We start from the raw sequence: 19,047 nt of genomic DNA on the forward strand, positions 1-19,047 counted from the left end.
CCAATCGCATGTTTCACCTTCTGCCTTTTTCTTCATCATTAGAGATTACATCTACAACACAAACAGAAACACATCACTTTAATCCAAACACTTTGAGCGATATATACAACATACCTTTTTTTGTTTCTATATTGTTAATAGTTTGATATAATTGTTTATAATTATACTTATATTTTATTAACAACGACACGAGACACGACGCGACTAAACACTTCAACAAAAAATAACAAAATGACGCTTTTGCTCTTGTTGGCTATGTCTACTTTTTTTTCCTTTTCTCAGTTTTCACCACGATTCTCTTAGACTTTGTGTTCATACACAAAAAGTTGCAAGTGTGTGAGTGCAACCCCGCTTTTCTCGGTCAGAGGTCGGACTGTCTTTTCTGGACTCCGTTTTCTTGCTTGAAGGGACTGTGCCTAAAGGCTATAGGGAAGTTCGAACATTTGTCCTTGTCTTCTCTTTCTATTTACAGTTACCATTTTGACGTTTTAAACTCGGCGAAAATCAAAACAAACCAGCAAAAACAAACCAACAAAACAAAAAAGCAAAAAATACAACATAGAAATATATTTTAAATTCCGTAATTTTATCGATTTTTAGACACTAAATTAAGTTATAGTAGAACGTTACTACCAAAAAAACACTTGAAATCGATTTGTATGAGTTTTTTTTTACAAACAACAGTTCTTAAAAATTGCGCGCGTCCTTGAAAAATTTGGTTTGTTTTGATCTTCACCCAGTTTAGGAGATATTTTTTTCTATTTTCTTGTGTTCTTTTGGTACTGACAGATGAGCGAAATTCCGAATTAGAGAAAAATAATATCTCCTGTGGAGGCGGCCTGTAATGGAGACCGTTTCGAGGCCGAGTTTGGACTGACTTCGTAGCCGATTCGGATTCGGACTCGTTTGCTTGAAGGAAATGTTGGTCACAAATTTTATTTTCAGGTGGCAGCCGTGGCAGATCCAGAAATTTCCCTATATACTCAGTTCTACCAACATTACTAGCAACAGCAAAGAAAGAGATGTATAAAATGAAAATTCACCACATCACTCATTAAAAAATGGCGGATACATTCGTCTGCTATTCAAGATTTATTTTTGCATTATAAATTCTTAAAAAAAATCTATTTCAGTATATAGTATTTTCTAAAAAACATGTATTTTCATCTTTGTTGCTTTACGCGTTTTTAAAACTCGTTTTAAAACAATTGGATACATTCGTACGAAAAATAACTTCAAAGACGGACTGTTAATATAAAATTAATTAACCTACTGTTTATCTAAATATATTTCGTGAAATACTAAATGCGATATATCGTGAAATACTAAATTTTCATAGAAAAATTATGGTTTCTCTAATGGAAATTTGACCGTTTTGCAAAAATGGAAGAAAGTAAATTTCATATGGTTTTAAAGTGAACAAAAAAAAATATATGAAGTGATTGTGAATGTATGCTGTGTATAGTTTTTATTTTTACAATTTCATTTTCAAAATTTCATTAAAAAAAAAAAAACAAAGGAGGGTGGTGAGCTGCCAACGATCAAAAAAGACAACATAACAGCCGTCGGCCTGTCACAGCCCGGACAAAGAGGATAGGACGAAAGGTAAAATGTGGAACAAAATGAAAACTAGAATTTGCAAGTTATTAAAAATGCTTCAAAATATATATACACAGGCAGCTTGTGCCTCAATTTAATTATGCAACAAAATTAACATATGAAAATATCAATTTTCTATTAATTAAGATATAACATAATATCCGAAACAATAAATATGTTTTTGGTAGAACTTATCGCATTATGATTTTCCAAACATAAACATTCAGAAAATATAATGGTATTCCGAAAATCTAGATCAAAGAGGAAAGACACTAGACTTCGTCAAAATGCTGTCCACAGTTCCATTTAAGGTCTACTCTAATCGGCAGCATAATATTATGGTTTTTGTAGTATTCATGTAAGCTCCTACTGCATGTATTGTTATGCCAAACAACAACATTAATTAATTAATTTATTTTTTGACAGCAGCCGCAGCTCCAAGAATAGCATTAACCCCTGAAAACAATGGTGTAGCTGTAGCGGTAGCTTGTAGCGCAAGTTAAAGAATTATCAACCTTTACCTCAGCTGCAGCCTACTTTTGTAGGGTTTTCAAAGATTTTGACAATATTACAAGCTACAGCTACATTTTCACCATTATATTTAGCCAGTATCTATCAATGTTCAAAAGAAAGACGCAAATTAATGGAGTAGGTATTTCGAGAAAATTGAGCCAGGAACGTTTGGACCAAGATTTAAACTTATCTTGGCCATACTCGTATTTTGTCAAAAATTTCTTTGAAACCATTCGAGCATTTTTTGATTTTTTGTTCTCATTACTCACTCGAAATAAATTACTATGTTCAATAAATTTTGTTCAAAATACTTGAAAATTAATTTTACATCTGGATTTATAAAGTTAAACAGACCTCTAGAAAGCAGTTTGAATTTATTTAAATTCAACAAGATTGAATTTAAAGAAATTTATAAATCGGCAAGTCTGCTCAACTACGGTTCATAACTTTTCTGTTATTTTAGGGTTTCAAGAGAAACTTCTTCTTTTATATCCGCTTAAAAAATATAGAAAAGATTTAGGTCGGGGACTGACCAGGCCACTCCATGGACTCCAAACTTAATATTTTGAAACTATTGTGTGAGTGCTCTGTTTGAGTGTTTTAGGTTACTATCCCATTTAATTTGCATTTTGAAATCGGCGTATAGCAGAAAAATGTACGAATGCATTTTTATTTTAGTTCTTACCGACTTCCAAAAAGGAGGAGGTATTCAATTCGGCTTTGTTTTTTTGTTTGTTACCTCATAACTTTGGACTGAGTGAACCAATTTTGATAATTCTCTTTGTATTGGAACGCTGGTGCCTGTGGTCTGGTCCCATTTCAATTTCGTTGAGTTCTGGCTATATAAAATATGAGAAAAACCATAAAACATAGTTTTTGATCCATGGAAGTCGGTTTTGTTTTTTTGATAAAAATGATTATTATCCAATATTAATGGCCTCGCTCCATAGTAGGAGAAGTATCTTCATACTGTATCCGCTATATTCTCTGGATGAGATATAGAGTAAACTGGTTCAGTTCAAACTATGACCACCAATCACGATATAGGTACTTTAGTTTAGTTTCGTATAATTTACTAAGCATTCTTTTTATTTAAAACTTAAACATACATAGTGTATTAGTTATTTTCAACAAAATGTTTGATACAGCGCGCTTGAATCTTAACAAATGTTAATCTAATTTTAAATTATCAGGAAGATTATTAAAACATTTTAAACCCCTATAAAATAACATGTTTTGCGTTCTACAATTTCTGAAAAATGGTAAGTGTAAGTTGCTATTATTTCTTAGGCTATATGATCGTATTTCACTTCGTATAACAAGTCTCCTTTGCAAATAATTTGGCATTAAGTTATTTTTTACTTTAAATATAAATATTAAGGTATTCCAACAATTCTTTGTTTAACAGAAAGCTACTTGAAAGTAATGTAATGTAATGTAATACTTTATTTGGCTCTGATTATGCCATTTCATTTACATAATTAAACATTGTTAACATATTAATAATTAATACATTTCAAGATTAAAATAACACATAAATTAATACACAATACAGTTTAAAATAATTAAGTGATAAAAGAATTTTATATAACACACTCTCGAATATAGGATAATATAAGTCTTTTGAATTCGTTTATGTTGATTGAAGTTTTTATTTCATTCGGCAGGGCATTGAATGCTTGGTAACCATTATAGAACATGGATCGTTGCGCTCTTGATGTTCTCATTCGCTGAATCATCAGGTCTTCGTTACTTCGCAGATTATAAACAGGATTTGCGTTCATTGCTGCCTGGCTTGTCAGATACTCTGGACACATATTGTTTTTTATTTTAAAAATGAATGTCATTGTGAGCATGTATAACCGCTGGTTTATATTGAGCCAGTTTAATGCTTCATGCATTGTTCTTATGCTAGCATAGTGATCGCGCCTTAACAAGATATGCATTGCTTTATTCTGTAATATTTGCAATCGGCTTTTTTGAGACATATTACAAAAATATAGTATTGTAGGGCAATACTCAAAATGGGGTTTAATTATCACATTATATACTTTTATTGCATTGATCATTGTGAGGCTATTTCTACATTTTGCGCAATACACCTAGTTTTTTCGACACTTTATTACAAATTTAGTTTACGTGTTCATTCCATGAAAGTTTATTGTCTATTATAACACCGAGATATTTTATATGGGGTACAATTTCAAGGGGACGGTTTTCAACACATATAGAAATATGAGACGGTATTATTGGTACATTGAAGAGCATACATTTAGATTTTTCCATATTTAACAAAAGACGATTCATTTTCAACCAATCATTAATTGCACAAAGATCTTCATTAAGGTTGGAAACACAAGTTGTCAGATCACTTCCCGAGATACATAGCAGGCCATCATCAGCGAATAGTTTGAGCCACGATTGTTTCAGCACTTTTTCCATATCATCTATGTATATATATTAAAAACAATAGCACACCTAGTAGGGTCCCCTGTGGTATCCCTATGTTAACGGACACAGTGTCTGAAGTTTTTCCATTAACAATTGTTCTTTGAGTTCTACCTTCAATGTCTGTATGTCCCGGCACCCATACGAGGTGAATGTTAAACTGCTCAGACATCTCCCTTAGAGATTTTTGGCAGTCGAGAACCGTGGTTGAATTTGTAGTGACGGAGGCAAGAGATTTAATAGCTGCTTGGCTGTCCGAGAAGATCCGAATATCCGTATTGTATACAGGGTGTCCCAAAAGTAATGGATCAAACGAAGTTTGCTGATAGGGGATCTTAAGGGCTCTCAGAATTTGGTAAATTGTTTATCCCAAATCCTTACGGTTTTCGATTTAATGCAATTCTTGTGAAAAGTTTCCAAAGTTGCAGTTAGATCGCAAAATATTACAATTTGAGTTCAACAAAACATTGTTTATCAGAACAAAAAACAACCAAAAACAAACACATTTTCTCGAACTGTTATTTGTTTATTTTTCTTTGAACAAAAGTCTCTATTCTTGTTTGTAGTTTCTGAAAAACCCTGTTTTGTTGAAGTCAAATTGTAATATTTTGCGATCTAACTGCAACTTTGGAAACTTTTATACTTTTTTGAAAACTACAATCACAACAAAAACATTACTGTTAAAAAAAGAGCCAAGTTCACCTATGTTGAAATTATGCTGACACAAAAAGTACTGAGATGTAAAAGTGTACCAAGTTCTAAAGTTTGGGTTCAAATTCGTATCAATAAAATTTTGATTGTTTACTTGGCAATTTTTGAAATAACTTTAAAAATCGATAATTAAGAAAAATTGTCAAGAGAACAATCAAAATTTTATTGATACGAATTTGAACCCAAACTTTAGAACTTGGTACACTTTTAGGAATTAAAATTTAACGATTTTATGGTCTTTTTTTCAACGAATTTTTTTTTTGGAATGAAATAATTTTTTCAAACTAGTGCCATTTCTTTAAAAATTAATATTTCAAAAATTTTAATTTTAGTTCCGCCTTCACTGTTTTTTGCAGAAAATTAGCTCTAGCTTCCAAACAGAGGGGGTTATTTTTATATATTAAATTAAAGGTAGTGTTGTTACACATAACTCAGATGCTAAATTTGTTAAGTTTTACTAAAAAACAAAATATTGTCATCAATTTAAATTTTCAGTACTTGCTTCAAAAAGAGCTGAAGGGCAAACTCGATTTAAAATGAAACTTTTTTTTAACTGTTTTAACAAAAAAACGAAACATTTAACAGATTTATAAAAAAAAAAAAAAAATACTTAATATAGTCTTATGCCTATTTTCACGAGTCGATTTTAGCCGCACGATATGTCGTTCGACTAGGATTTTTCTATAGGGATTGTCACTTTAGTCGCTTGCGAATTACGTTCACACGAGTCGAAAAGCTTCGCCACACGGCAAAAATCGACTCGTGAAAAGTCCCCATTACATTTCTAATACATAACTAATGAAGTAATTACTAAAAGAAATGTGTCAAGAGATTTACTTAAAGTAGTTTTGGAAGCATCAGGATACAATTTTCGGCACTCACTGACTACTTGAAGTACATATTGTTGTTGTTCCTCGTCTTTAGTTAAAAGGTTATTAAAATTGGTTATTAATTTGACTCCTCTTTCTGCCATGTCATTAACGACTTTAAGTGATTGCACTTTTTTAAAGCAGTCTTTAAAATGCGGGTTTCCGGGCAAAAGATTTGGAGTTGCTTTGAGAAAACTTGTATTTTCAATCGGCTGAAAACACTTAAAATTGTTAAAACTTCTTTTAATATTAAAACAAAAACGCAACAGAATTAATACTCACATTTTATTTTAAGTTAATTTATTTTACAAAGTAAAATTAGCAAAAAGCGTGAGTTTATTTTAATAAAATTATTGAACTAACAACGAAACGACTCGTGAAGCTTAAACGTCATAAAAAAAACAAATAGGTATTTTACAACTGCATTTAATTTTTTTCTATAAAAAAAACATAGCAGGTTCACCCAATGGGTGCCCTTTTTGTTTTTTTTTTCAGTCAATTTTACTCTGTGCCTCTATTGTTGATAAAATTATTATACAGGGTGTCCCAAAAGTAATGGATCAAACGAAATATGCTGATAGGCCAACTTAAGGGCTCTCAGAATTTGGTAACTTGTTCATCCCAAATCCTTACGGTTTTCAATTTAATGCAGTTTTTGTGAAATTTCGAAAAATCTCGACTTTGCATCAGTATTTTGCTTCCTCCGGTCATAATTGATTTTTGTTTTTTACAATTCTTCCACTAAAACATTGCCTAATAATTGGAAATAATTAATTAATCAAAATATTTTTGATTTCATACGCCATTTTGCTGCAAATTAATTAACAGTTTCATGTTTTATAAAAACTCAATTTCTTACTTTTATTTCAGAGCAGCATCCCGTAAAAAATTTGTATGGTGTGATACTGGTTTATTATTTTAAAAACTTGCCGTGTTATTGCAGTTTTCAAAAATGTATAAAAATTTCCAAAGTTGAAATTAGAACGAAAGATATTACAATTTAAATGCAACGAAACAGGGCTTTTCAGAGAAAAATAACAAACAAAAATCGAGACTTTTATTCAGAAAGAAATAAACAAACAACAGTCGAGAAAATGTGTTTTTTTTTTCTTCCTAAAAGTGTACCAAGTTCTAAAGTTTGGGTTCAAATTCGTATCAATAAAATTTTGATTGTTCTCTTGACAATTTTTCTTAATTATCGATTTTTAAAGTTATTTCAAAAATTGCCAAGTAAACAATCAAAATTTTATTGATACGAATTTGAACCCAAACTTTAGAACTTGGTACACTTTTACATCTCAGTACTTTTTGTGCCAGCATAATTTCAACATAGGAGAACTTGGCTCTTTTTTAACAGTAATGTTTTTGTTGTGATTTCACTTCTTTTTGCAAGGTATGGCTGTAGAATTGAAAATCTCTATATTTGATGAAAATTCAGTGAAAATGGGCGGTTGCCACGCCCCTGGCTAAAATTCTCTTACTTTAATTTTTTTTCTATGTATTTACTACCTGCTCTACCATTCTACCAAATTTCAAGATTCTACGATAATCAGAAGAGTTGTAAAATAAATTATGTAAATTCAGCGGAAATGGGCGGTTGCCACGCCCCCCTGGCTAAAATTCTCAAATTTTAAATTTTTTTCTTTGTATAAACTACCAGCTCTACCATTCTACCAAATTTCAGGATTCTACGATAATCAGAAGTGCTCTATAATATTTAATGAAAATTCAGCGGAAATGGGCGGATGCCACGCCCCCTGAATTGAAAATCTCAAATTTTCGATTTTTCCCTTTGTATACACCACAAGTCCTATCACCGTGTAAAATTTCAAGCTTCTACGTTAACGGGAAGTTCTCCATAATTTTGATGATCTGTCAGTGAGTGAGTGAGTGAGTGAGTCAGTCAGTCAGTTACGGTTTTTGCGATTTTTGAAGCCCTATATCTCAGAAACTACTCATCGTAAGAGGCTGAAATTTTGTGAGGAGTTTGGTTTTGACCAGCTCAACAAATGTAGCGAGTTTGAAATTTCTAGCATCTTTGGTGTGGAAGTTAGAGGGGGGTCGAAAATGGCCTGAGTTGTTTCCTGTAAATAAGGGTGTAGTGCCAAAGTTGCTAGAGAACTTGGCTGGGCACTACCGTGCCCCTTGATTTGAGTGAAATTGGTTGAATGATTGAATGATGGAATTTGAACGAATGGAACATGAAACAGGTTGAATTGAATTGCAAAATGCAAGGTGCAAACACAATGCCCTTAAGTCGATTACACTTTGCATTTTCTTTTTCGATACTTTTTCTAAGTAGTTGAGCGTAGTTAAAATGTAGTTCAACAAGATCTAAATCAGGTTTAAAATATATCAAAAAGTAGGTATATTACATACTTATACTTATGTATTTTGTCTTCAAAAAGTGTAGTTAATCGCAAGAAAACAACAATAAATACTACAAAATATAAAGAAACTATTTTGGTATAATTGTGTTCAAAATTGTTGCAAATAAAAAAAAAATAAAGAAATTGGCACTCGAATTTCGAGGGCTGGGTCTGTTGAAAATAAAAGATAAATATATCCAATGTGAGTCTACTCACTATAATGTAAAACAATAGTCAGTCGTCTTAAACTACTGAAAGAGAACACAACTCATTTTAAATAAACTGAATTTACTTTATAGAAATATTAACCGAACTGTCTTTCATTTTGCTAATTCTCTTTTCATCAGGTTATGGGCCCAGTCCCAACAGTTACATGGTTAACAAAAAAGAATAGAGTAATTTTCGGTAAATTATATAAAGTGATTCACTAGGTATTCCACGCAACCACCATGAGTTCCATGTATGCGATCGAGAAGTTGGATGAAGGAAACTATGATTCCTGGAGCATCCAAATGCGCAGCGTGTTGGTGCATGCAGAGGTGTGGAAGGTGATAGATGGACAGGGACCAGAAAATGAGCCAGCGAGCTGGGATGCACTCGACCAAAAGGCCTTGGCAATGATTACATTGAGTGTGAAGCCATCACAGTTGTGTTATCTCAAGAACTGCCAGACTGCAGGGAGTGCTTGGCAAAAGCTCAAAGATGTACATCAGCCAAGTGGTCCGGTAAGAAAAGTGTCTCTCTATAAAAAGTTGCTTGGTTTGCGGATGGCTGAAGGTGATGTAATGTGCAATTATATCAATACGTTTTGCTCAACAGTTGACAAGCTTTCTGAGGTAGATATTAAGCTAGACGAGGAGCTGGCAGTGATAATACTACTATCGAGTTTACCTAAGCAATATGAGAATTTCGTCATCGCCACGGAAACTCGTGACGATTTACCGTCTCTAGAAATATTAAAGATTAAATTGTTAGAGGAGGGGGAGCGTAGAAGTAATGAAGTCAAACCGCTACATTGCAGTGAACAGCAAGCATTTCATGCACATGCGCATGCAAAACCAAATCGCAAGAGGAGAGAAGGTAAAAAAGACATTGAGTGTTACAAGTGCGGGCAAAAGGCACTATAAAAATCAGTGCAAAAGTAAAGGTAAAGAAGAAGCATCAAAAGCACAGCAAGAAAACCGCTCGTTTACTGTTCTGGCAGCAACAGATGTTTATGAACTTGACTCTTCGTGTTGGTGTCTGGATAGCGGGGCGACAATGCATATGTGCTGTGAGCGAAGTCTTTTTTCGAATTATGTTGAACAAGAAGAAGACGTTGTGTTAGCTGATAACAATGTCATAGGTGCAGTAGGTAGAGGTGACGTCATACTTCAAACTGATTTGGGCGAGTTGAAATTAGAGAGCGTTTTGTATATTCCTGGGATGAAAAGCAATTTCGTTTCAGTCAGTCGAGCCGTAGAACGTGGTTGCACAGTGCTTTTCAATAACAAGTGTGCGGTGGTAAGCCAGCAAGGTGCGCAGATATTTAAAGCACAGAAAATGAATAAGTTGTTTATTTTCAAAAGTAACAACAATGTGTGTTTCGCAGCGGCTGCGGGGCGGCGGCGGGCGTAGTGCAGAATTGTGGCACAACAGGTTTGGGCATTTAAATTATGCCAGTTTAATGAATATTGCAAAGAATGCATTGGTACTCGGTATTGAAAATGTAGATTTTTCCGATAAGGTTCAATGTAGAACGTGTATGAAAAAATCCACACACAACCTTTTCCAGTAGCATCGAAGAATAGAGCAGAACATCAGCTGGAGCTTGTACATACAGATGTATGTGGGCCGTTTGAGAAGCGATCACTTGGTGGCTCTACGTATTTTTTAACGTTCAACGATGATATGTCTCGGCGCATATTTACATATTTTTTAAAGTCCAAAGACGAGGTATTTGAAAAATTTGTGGGGTTTAAGAATATGACAGAGCGTCAGACTGGTCGTAAGATCAAAGCTATTCGCAGCGACAACGGTGGCGAGTATTTCAACAAGCGTTTCGACGATTTCCTGAAGCAGAATGTCATACAACGTCAACTAACGGTGCCATATAGCCCACAGCAGAACGGCGCACAGTGTGTAATTTTGCCAATCTAGCGGAACTTTAATCAAAAATAAATGTCTCTCAAATGCGACAAAATTGGTATCATATGAAAGGTAAAACCTCTGGCAATAGAGTGTTGAAAAAAAAAACAAGAAAACAACTGTATTTACCGTTCAACAGAATCACAAACATCAGCTTGGTTCAAGAGAAAAAAAAATTGAAGCTCATTGCTTTTCTTGTGTCAAGTTGATAACAGAGTGGTCACGTGGAAAATAAGTTGTGTAAATTAAATTTATTTTATTTATTTTTGGTAATATATTAGAACTTCTCAGGGTAAGTAATTTTTTTGTGCACTTACAAATAAAAAAAAAAAAGTCGTTTGTTTGAAGTCCTTAAAAGTGATGTTTTTTAATTGTGTTCTGTAACTTTGTGAAGCGTTTTAAAAATGTATCCTCTTGTATATTTCGTGTTATTGGGTTTAAAATCTCCGTTGGTATATTCTGTGTTAGAATTCGTTTACTTTCCATGCTTTAGACTGCTGACCCCATACAAATTTTTTTTTTTTGTTCAGGTACATAGGCCAAAAACCAATTTTTTGATCTTTTGAAAAATCGCACATCACATTTTTACAAATTGAAAATGACTTTTTTAGATTCTTGTTGGCAAAATAAGACAAAAAGATTAAATAAAATTTTTCGATATTTTGCTTCGTTTTCGAAATAGAGACAGTTTAAGAACCAACTCCCAAAATCGTTTGCTCGATGTCGGCTCTTCCCCACCCATTGTGGTACATTTTGTACTCGTATACCACATATTGGACATATAGTAAGATATATAATTTTGAAAATCAATAAAACCCTTGTAGAAATACAATACTAAACAAAATTAAGCTGGTTTGCATCAAAAAAATTAAGTTTACTTGGAATTAGAATTAAGTACTGCTAGATTGGCAAAATTGCACACTGTGCGGCGTAGCAGAGAGGGCAAACCGCACCCTGGTTGAGATGGCGAGGAGCTTGCTCGTGCACTCACATATGGCAGAGTTTCTATGGGCTGAGGCAGTACAGACAGCGTGCTATATACGTAACAGATCGCCAACTACAGCCTTGGTTGGCATGACACCGTTTGAAGCGTGGTGTGGCAAGAAACCCGATGTGCATAATATGCGTACGTTTAGATCAGTGGCTGTTGGCTTAGAAAAAACACGCCACAGTAAATTCCAAGCGAAAGGTAAGGACTATCGTTTAGTGGGATACTCATTGGTATCGAAAGCCTACAGACTGTACGATAAGGAAAAACAACAGGTTGTTGAAAAACGTGACGTTTTATTTGACGAGCCGTATGAAGCAGAACCAACGCACGACCAGATAACTTTTAATATACCAGCAGATAGTTCGTCAAAAAATTCATCAAGCAATGATGTCATCAAGCTTAGTCCATGCAGTGATGACGACGAGAAGAAAGATGGTGAGTTCAGTGACAGCAGTGTGGTGAGCGAATACTTTAAATGCTATGCATGCTGAGGAGCTATCGCTGCCGCAGTCTTTTAAGCAGGCGACTAGCAGGAAGGATTCTTCTTATTGGCAGGCAGCTATGAACACAGAGTATGAGGCGTTGGTGGCAAATGGTACGTGGACACTGGTGGATCTACCCAAAGGCCAACAGGCTATTGGTTGTTAGTGGGTATACACTATCAAGAGGGACAGCAATGGTAGCGTTGAGCGCTACAAGTCACGCTTGTTAGCCAAAGGTTGTTCGCAGAAGTTCGGCGTAAATTATTCCGAAACATTTTCGCCTGTGTGTCGCTTGATTTTAGCTTTGTCTGCTGAGCTGAAGCTATATCTACACCAAATGGACGTTTGTACAGCGTATCTTAACAGCGAGTTAAACGATGAAGTCTACATGAAGCAGCCAGAGGGGTACGAAGACAAGACGTGTAAGCAGAAGGTACTAAGGCTGAACAAAGCGATATACGGCCTCAAACAAGCAGGACGGGAGTGGAACTCTAAGCTGAGCGCTGCATTATGCGATATTGGGTTTACTCCGTGCCAGAACGAGCCATGCTTGTTTAAGCAAGACATAAAAGGTAATCTTTGTTTGATACTAATTTATGTAGACGATTTGCTTATAGCGTGCAAGAGAAAGACGGATCTGATGCAAATCAAATCAATGATAGCAACGAAGTTCGAGTGCGTCGATAAGGGTCCGTTGCAGACGTTTTTAGGCATGCAAATTGAGCGAGATGGTGACATAGGCGATGTGTTGATGAATCAGACGCTGTATATCAAAGACATGCTACAGAAGCATGACATGCAACAGTGCCGACGCCATTAGATGCTGGCTTTCAAGTGGCTTGCGATAAAAAGAGTTGTGCGTCTGAAGATCCAACGGCATATCAGTCCATCATTGGCGAGTTGATGTGGCTAGCGTTAACGTCGAGGCCTGATATTTATCATTCAGTTGTGAAACTGGCGCAAAAAACAACAACCCGCATAGTGAACATGTGGCAGGTGTGAAGCATGTATTGCGGTACCTTGCATCTACGATTGACAAGAAGCTAAATTATCGTGCGTGTGGTCAGGCACTTGAAGGCTACGTGGACGCTGACTGGGGTGGCGATTTAAGTAATCCCAGATCATACACCGGGTACGTGTTTTTCTTGGCTGGCGGACCGATCTCCTGGAAGTCAGAGAAGCAGAATTGTGTTGCCTTCAGTAGTACAGAGGCTGAGTACATGGATCTGTCGTCAGCTGCGAAAGAGGCCCTGTTCCTGAGACGTCTTATCATCGAAATCGGGTGTGGTGAAGTTGGTACACCGACAATCATGCATGGAGACAATCTCAGTGCTCAAAATTTGGCAAAGAATCCAGTCTACCATGCCAGGTCAAAACATATTGACATCAGACACCACTTCGTCCGTGAGGTTATCCAGAGCGGTGACATCGAGTTAAAATTTGTTTCAACTGATAATATGATAGCAGATGTGCTAACGAAAAATTTATCAAAACAAAAACATTGTCGTTTTGTGAAACTAATGAATTTAAATTAATCAACTTTTTTGATAGCAATGTATGCAGATTCACATTGAGGAAGGGTGTTGAAAATAAAAGATAAATATATCCAATGTGAGTCTACATTCATCCCTTCATCCGTACTTCTTTCATTCTAGTTTTCTTTGTGCTAATGTAAAACAATAGTCAGTCGTCTTAAACTACTGAAAGAGAACACAACTCATTTTAAATAAACTGAATTTACTTTATAGAAATATTAACCGAACTGTCTTTCATTTTGCTAATTCTCTTTTCATCAGGGTCGGGTAGTTCTAATTATTTTAAAATAACGACCACCCTATTGTCCACCTTGCAATACACATCATGATTTACCAATTTTTTTTTAGTTACGAAAAAGTAGCATAGATTCCGAAGTTTTGGTCACATTCAAAAAAAAAAAATAATACACCAATTTGTGGCTAAACATATATTCTTTCAGAATATAACCTAACTTTATTTTTTTGTTTGTTTTATTGTGCAATAAGAAATGAGTAAAGTTGAAAAAATTGAGGAAAAAATCTTTTTTTCAAGATTTATGTGATAAAAACATACACTTAATTAAATTGTTTAAACAATAGACTTCTATACATCATTAAAAAGGTCTGAGAACCCTCTTTCCAAAAACATATAACACATTGAGAATTGTTAAAACAATGACTGAGATATTGATAGATTACTTCGTAAAGTCAGTAAAAACGGTTTTTTGTAAATAAAAAAAAAATAATGGAGAGTTCCAAAAATATAACAAAAATATTTTTATGCATTATTCGACCATACGAACAGCCTACACTATATAATTTGTCGGGTGTATTTTCAGTGTCGCACCGTGTAATTTAATGTCAACTGGTGTTTTCCCTGAGCGGTGGAAATAAGAATAACGTTGAAAACTATCGAGGAATTTCGAAACTTTCATGCTTACCAAAATTATTTGAGAAAATAATCTGCAAACATATACAATTTTACTGCCAAGGATTAATTTCTCCCGGGTATAAATGTTCTGCTTGCAGAAGTCAACTTCAACAAACCTATTGGAGTTTGCTAACAACGTTAATCTGCAAAATGGTCTCCAAACTGATGTTTTCTACGCTGAGTATGCCACTCCATACTATTTATTAAATTGGCGAAATACAGTTTTCATAAGTGAATTCTTGACTGGATTAAATCTTATTTACAAGTACAATTTGTCATTTTTAAGAAAAGTATATATGTCTTATCTGGAGTTCCACAAGGTAGCCATATTGAACCACTTTTATTTATCCTTTTTCTCAATGATATTTCTAATAGAGCGGGGGCCACTGCAGAAACGCTCAACTCATCGAGCTAAAGAAAATTTCAAATGGGAAGTGAAAGAGGGCTATTAGTAGTTACGATATAAAAGACAATAGTGGTGTCAAATTAAATGTGATATTGTCAGCTATCAAAATTCAGAGGTCTTCCGGGTGAAAGTCTGGCAGTTTTGTCATGCAGCCCGTTTTAAGGTTAGAAGCGATGAAAGTGAGTTTTTTCATAAAGTCTTGTTTTTTTGGTATTTTGGTCGATGAGTTAAGGAGTTTTTTCACTATAAAATAAAAATAAGAGTTATTAGCATTTAAATATAAAACGATATTTTGGAAAAAGCTTGATAGATTATTAACAATGACCCAAAGTATATGCAAAACTACGAATAATTCAGGAAAAAGTCTCAAATAATACGCTGCGTCCCTTACAACTTACCGAATTAAAAGGCGAATTTAATTTCAAATTAAAGCTAATAATGTCTTTTTTTGAAAACCAGAGATCTTCCAAGCCACATCTTTATATTTCACCCCCCAGCCTGGGGGAACGTTATAAGTGAAAAACGCTCCTAACCTTAAAACAAGCTGCGTGATCTAACTTCCAATTTTTGGCTTGGAAGACCTCTGGTTTTCAAAATAATGTCCTATTCCAGGAGCAGGAAGCCCTTCTTTTTTTAATACTTTGTAGAAGAATACGTGGTCGAAATAGTTTAACATTTCAATGACTTAGGAGTCTTATTTGATACAAAGCTGTCGTTCATCAATCATATTGATACCATCACAAGCAAGGCAAGAAGTCGCCTCGGTTTTATAATGAGGTTCTCAAAAGAATTCAATGATCCTCATATTCTAAAGGTTCTTTATTGTGTTCTCGTCCGTCCCATCGTTGAATATTATTGCAGCGTGCAGTATCATAGCTACGATGTAGCCATAACTAGAATTGAAAGTGTTCAAAAACGATTTTTACTATTTGCTCTTCGACATCTCCCTTGGGACTCGAATCTAAATCTTCCGGCTTTTGGAAATCACTTGAAGCTTCTTGGACTATCGACACTCAAGAAACGGAGAGAAGTCACCAATGTTCTTTTTATCTACCAACTTACATCCGGATCAATCAATTCACCTTCTATCCTCAGTATGCTGAACATCAACAGTCGCCCAAGACTTACTCGCAACCCTTCTTTTTTTATACGGCTTCAACTCTATAACTATGGAACTAACTTTGGAATCAATGAGCCTCTTATTATTATGTGTATGGACTTTAATCAATACTATCAAAGCACTGATTTTAATTTATCAAAAAATATTTTAAAGACAAAACTATTGAATTGTTAATTACACAGGTCTACAAGGTTTTTTGTGCCGAAACTAAGATATATTTTCTATAGGTTTTCGGTGTGCTGAATCGAATCTGAAGTCAGAAATATTTTATCAGCTCCCGTTTTTGAAATATTACCGTTAGAAGATGTAAAAAAAACTACTTTTGAGCTTATGCTTTTATCTGAAGACATTTTTTTTTTTGAATAAAAATTATAACGGTTTCTATAAGAAATATTTTTCTTCTTTCAAGATCTTTTCGATATCTTTTTTATTGTTTTTTTGGCTTATTGTAATGTATCATCTTATTTTATATAAAAACACACTTACTTCATTTTAAGATATCTCGGGTAGTAAAAAAGATATTGCAAAGATTTAAACAGGTCTTGAAAGAAGGAAAATAGTTCTTATAAAAACCGTTATGATTTCGTCACGAGAGTTCTTATTTGTCCTACAGACCATTTTTAACGAAAATGAGTTATAGATGCCATCTTATATTTTCGACCACGCTCTTTCGATTGCTGCAATCAGAATCGTCCTATCTCTTCTAGTTTTCGAGATAAAAAAAATGATTTTGTCCTATAGCCCAAATTTTTTCGATGAATTTTATGCTTATTTGTCCTATATACGTTTTTGTATGCAGTAGGACAAATACTGGCTTTAAAATTATGCAAAATTTGTGCTTAAATGTCCTATATCCAATGAAGTTATATTTTTCCCACAAAATGACTTACGTCCCCATAATAGCTCCTCCTAGGAAGAGGCGAAATACTAAAATTTTGAAGTCATTGCATTGCCAATAGTATAGTTGCTTAATGCGAAGGTAACCATCTCTAATGAAAAAAAGAAGGACATCATCCTTATCGTCTCGTTTCTGCGTGAACCACGTATTTAAACAACAAATTTTGTTCATTTCTTAAAAGAAATATACATTTTTCTTGAAATTACAAATATGAATTGAACAAAAGGAAATCAAGTTATGTTTAGGACATATTGATTGAGTTGTCTCAAAACTAAAACCCTTGTATAATATTTTCGTTTAATTTTTTAAACTCAAATAAAGAATGTATTGAATTTCGATTTCAATAAAATTATTTGATTTCCTAATTTTTTTGTTTTTGTGTCCTATATCCAATACAAATTCCCCTGGAGAAAATTTGTTTAGCTTTTGTTTTTCTTGTGTCTGTAACTCTATGGACCTGTGTCCTATGTCCATTTTACTACTTTTTTTTTAAACTCAGTTAAATCAATATTGAAAAACCAAAACATGCAGATTGCTTTATGTATGGTTGGGAAAATATCTAATCTTTCAAAAAACATACAAATCACTGCGATTAGGCTCGAAAAAATAAGTAAACCACCGCTTTGAAGTTTAAAAACGCTCTGCGAAAAAGTTAAGTTTTTGGTTTATAGGACAAATAAGAACTCACGTGACGATTTGTATTTAAAACAATTTCTTCAAATTAAGGCATAACATCAAAAGTGGTGAAAAACGTTTTTTTGCATTTTCTATCGTTAATATTTCCAAAGCGGAAGCTGATAGGATATTTCTGACTTCAGATTCGAGTTCAGCACATCAAAAACCTGTAGAAAAGTATATTTAAGTGTCTGCACCAAAAAAAAAATTAAATTTTGTAGACCAGTGTTATGATTTCTTAAATTTTGTAAAATAACTACACTGTTTTTCGATTTATCAAAATTCGCACAAAATTTTTTTCGGAAGTTTTTTCAATAATTTTAAGCATTTTGCCCGGTTTAAAGTAATTTTTCTTGTTTATATTGCTTTTTTTCTGCTAAAACGTTATTTACTACCAGCATAAAAATAAATAAACAATTGTATGCAATTTATTTAACAATTTAGCAAGTTTTTGTTGAAAAAATTCAAGAAATTTTGATTTTTTTTAATTATGTTTTAGTGGAGTAACTAACGCAAATTACAGATCCAATTTTAATAATTTCTGTTCTTAACGTCGGCAATGAAAAATACTTTGATATCTAAATTGCCGGTGTTGCCGTTTAAAAAAAAAAATTGTTTTTTTAATAAAATGATGTATAAGGATTATTTAGATTTACAGAAAAAAATTGTATGGGAGTGATGGATAAGATTAAATCGTTTAGGCGGTAGAAGCAATTTTCTCACAAATCGGCTTCAAATGTAAAAAATATATATTAAAACAACGGCAACACATTCGATACTAATATATACATTTTCACAAAGCCAGTAGTTTATGCTGGTAGTAAATAACGTTTGAGCAGAAAAAATAGCAATATAAACAAGAAAAATTACCTTAAACCGGGCAAAATGCTTAAAATTATTGAAAAAACTTCCGAAAAAAATTTTGTTCGAAGTCATACCGATAAATCGAAAAACTAATGATGCCAGGTCCGAAATAGGGGGAAACAGTCAACAGCGCAGTTGTCAAAGATGCAAAGTGCAACAACTTAGACACTTAGTCTGTAGTTGAATAAATAAATAAATAAAAAAATTAATATTTCTCAGCTCGGATACAAAATCTGTACATCTGCAGTGTGATTTTTTTACTCAAGAAAGAAATTTCATTTTATTGGGACAAGGAAAGAAATGAAAAATTAATTTCTCTGTTCATAATAAAAGTAGAAATAAATTTTTATAAAAAATGTTATTCGTAGTAACTATGTTTGAAAAATTTTGATATCGTTTTTGGTTGCTCAGATATAAATTTTAATAAAAGAACAATAAAACTGTTTACAAAAAATATTTTCAAAACACAAAATATAGCTTAAAACGGTCTCCGAACTCTAAATAACGGTGAAAAAATGTTGTACTTTGAG

The 19,047-nt window shown here is 33.7% G+C and overlaps 1 protein-coding gene across 1 annotated transcript in view; it reads left to right on the forward strand.

The window, feature by feature from the left end:
* The first annotated feature begins 1,058 nt into the window (after positions 1–1,058).
* Positions 1,059–19,047, forward strand: part of LOC129916479 (RAC serine/threonine-protein kinase) — a 101,365-nt gene continuing 83,376 nt past the window's right edge. Inside the window, exon 1 of the mRNA XM_055996469.1 lies at positions 1,059–1,605. The gene's annotated coding sequence lies outside the window, so the exon portion shown is untranslated. The remainder of the gene's footprint in view (positions 1,606–19,047) is intronic.

This window comes from Episyrphus balteatus, chromosome 3 (assembly GCF_945859705.1).
Source record: "Episyrphus balteatus chromosome 3, idEpiBalt1.1, whole genome shotgun sequence".
Lineage (NCBI taxonomy): Eukaryota > Metazoa > Arthropoda > Insecta > Diptera > Syrphidae > Episyrphus > Episyrphus balteatus.